The sequence below is a fragment of the Nycticebus coucang genome, chromosome 11 (assembly GCF_027406575.1).
Source record: "Nycticebus coucang isolate mNycCou1 chromosome 11, mNycCou1.pri, whole genome shotgun sequence".
Classification (NCBI taxonomy): Eukaryota; Metazoa; Chordata; class Mammalia; order Primates; family Lorisidae; genus Nycticebus; species Nycticebus coucang.
The window spans coordinates 99,819,009-99,822,502 of NC_069790.1; positions in this window are offsets into that span (position 1 = coordinate 99,819,009).

Here is a 3,494-nt window from a genome sequence, read left to right on the forward strand (position 1 = left end):
TACCATGAAGCTAAATTATAGCTTTCACATGAAGGCTATAACCCAACTATAGCGCAGATTATGAGGAAAGGGCCAAGGAAGGGGAAGGGAGGGGGGAGGCTGGGGTGGAGGGAGGGTAATGGGTGGGGCCACACCTACAGTGCATCTTAGAATGGGTACAGGCGAAACTTACTAAAGGCAGAATACGAATGTCTACATACAATAACTAAGCAAATGCTATGAAGGCTACGTTGAACAGTTTGATGAGACTATTTCACATTGCATATGAAACCAGCACATTGTACCCCTTGATTGCACTAATGTACACAGCTATGATTTAACAATAAAAATAAATAAATATATATATAAAAATCAAAAAAAAAAAAGAAACTTGTGCATCACTCAGAGTTAAATTTGAACTTGATGATTGTAACTAAATGGAATTTTGGGGTTGTTTTCTTTGTGGGAGATTTAGTGAGTATATTCCTCCTATAGAAGGGAGTGAGCTGAATGCTTACTGATGAGAAGGGTCATTAGTGGTAGTCACTTATGTTCTCCAAATGCAGTACAACTTCCATAGTTGACCACCTCCCTACATTAATTACCTCCTTAGGCTGACCTAATTTTCATAGACCAGATATGCACCACATGTATGTACAGTAGTCCTAGTTCCTTATGTCAACCACGTCTGTATGTTGACCAGTTCATTACAGTCCCTTGGGTGGTCAACTTACAGAGATTCTATTGCAGTGGTGTCCAACTAACATCCAACCACATTGCTTGGTTCTCGAGCATGAACTTTGTAGACGACAATGTCATGTAAAATAAACATACTTGTGCTCTTGCTATTTGTGCGCATGCGTGGTTTCAGTTTTTTGGCAGTGTGCAGCTTCCAGTGTGTTATCTTCCGAGCACAGACAGTCGAATTGACACCATCAGATGTTACATGTGCTCATGATGACTTGGTGAGGCAGTAATTATCAATAATATTTCAAGGTACTGTTGCAATATTAGGTGTTTCATGTTATTTAGAAGTCAAATAAGCTTTTTTTTTGAGACAGAATCTCATTCTGTTGCCTGGGTACAATATCCTGGTGTCATAGCTCACAGCAACTTCAGACTCCTGGGCTCCAGCGATCCTCTTGCATCAGCCTCCCCAGTAGCTGGGACTACAGGTACCTGCCACAATGCCTGTTTTTCTATTTTTAGTAGAGATGGGGTCTCACTCTTTCTCAGGCTGGTCTCAGATTCATAAGCTCAAGCAGTCCAGGCACCTCAGCCTCCCGGAGTGCTAGATTTGCAGGGGTAAGCCACCGCACCTGGCCATGCACTCTTATTTGATTATTAAGGGTACTGCCACACCTTGGCAGGGCCCACAGGACTTAATAATTGACCCTCTGCCTTCCCTGCATCAGCAACTGAGACGTGGAAGAACCCAAACCTTGCTTTCTATTTTCCTGTCAATTAATTTTCATAATAAAAATAAATAAAGTGGGCGGCGCCTGTTGCTCAAAGGAGTAGGGTGCTGGTCTCATCTGCTGGAGGTGATGGGTTCAAACCCAGCCCTGGCCAAAACTGCAAAAAAAAAAAAGTAAATATAGTGCAAGATAGAGTCTCATTTTGTAACCCAGGCTAGAGTGTTGTGATGTCACTCTAGTGCTATGATATGGTGTAGCTCACTACCACCTAAACTCTGGGTTCAACCCATCCTTCTGCCTCAGCCTCCTGAGTAGCTGGAACTACAGGCTCCTGCCACAGCACCTAACTAATTTGTTTCCTATTTTTGTTTATTTATTTATTTATTTTGAGACAGAGTCTCACGGTGTCACCCTCGATAGAGTGCTATGGTGTCACAGCTCACAGCAACTTCAAACTCTTGGGCTTAAGCGATTCTCTTGCCTCAGCCTCCCAAGTAGCTGGGACTACAGGTGATCGCCACAATGCCTGGCTATTTTTTGTTGCAGATGTCATTGTTGTTTAATTGGCCCAGGCCAGTTTTGAATCCAACAGCCTTAGTGTATGTGGCTGGCACTATAATCACTGTGCTACGGGCGCTGAGCCTGTTTCCTATTTTTAACAGCAACAAATGCACCTACTTTTGTGAGCAATTGTTTTCAAGAATTAAGCACATTAAGAGTCTTGCTCTTGATCAGGCTGGTCTCAAACTCCTGCGCTCAAGCGATCCTCCTGCCCTCAAGTGATCCTCCTGCCTCCTCCCAGAGTCCTGGGATTACAGGTATGAGCTACCATGCCCAGCCTATTATTATTTTTTTAATACTAGCAAGGCTTCTGCAATGTCTCAAAAGAAAACAGAACCTCAAAAAAAGAAAAATTATTGATGAAGATTGTTCAATGAAAAGTGGACAGATGGCTACTTTTTTGTTGAGGCAAATAGTAAGACATTCTGCTTAATTTGTAGAGAATTTGTGCAGGTTTTCAAAGACTATAATTTGAAAAGGCATTATATGGAAAAATATGCTGCAAATTCCTTCAAATGCATATGATGGATTATGTCCTAAGGAGAAAAATAGCGGAACTGAAAAACATCTGTCTCCTCAACAAAATTTTTTTTAAAAGTTATAACTCACACGATTCCACTGTAAAAGCTAGTTATGTGGCAGCATATTTAATAGCAAAAATATCAAAACCATTTCCTGATGGTGAGATTATTCAGCAATGTATGGAAATCATGGCAGACATAATTTTCCCTGAAAAAAAGGGGGCTATTTCTAAAATCAGTTTGTCTCACCAGACTATATAGCCAGACAAACTGAAGAAATTGGAAAATCTATCCAAAGAAGTTTGGAGAGTAAAGCTGCTAATTTAAAATTTTATGCTTTGGTGATGGATGATAGCATTGATGCTATAAATATGGCTCAACTTGCCAATTTTATTAGAGGTATTGATGACAAATATAATGTCACTGAAGAAACGGTGTCTTTAGTGCCATTAAAAGACCAACTAAATCAAAAGCTTTATATGAAGCAGTAAAAAATATGTTAAAGCAATTATCTTTGTCCATTGTCAACACATCTGGTATAGTTACTGATGATGCCTCAGTGGTGATAGGTAAAAGAGAGGGATTTGTAAAATTAATAGGAGATGATGAAATTGCCATTCACAACTTATATTTCATGAAGTTTCATTGCATCAGTACATCAAGAAAATTTATGCTCAAAAGCTTTAAAAATGGATGATATCATGCAAATCATCATTAAGACCTTGAATTTCCTAAAGGCCAACAGATTAAAACATCACCAATTCCAGGAATTCCTTAAAAGTATTAATACTGACTATGGCAACATCATTTACTTTTCAGAAATAAGATGGCTAAGTGGAGGCCAAATGTTGAAAAGATTTTATGAGTTGCGACATGTTATCAAGTCTATGATATCAAAAGTCAAATTTGTGCCAGAACTTGACCATGAAAATTGGTTTGCAGATTTTGCATTTTTAGTGGATTTAACCACTCATTTAAATGAATTAAACATGCATCTTTTTTTTTTTTTTTGAGA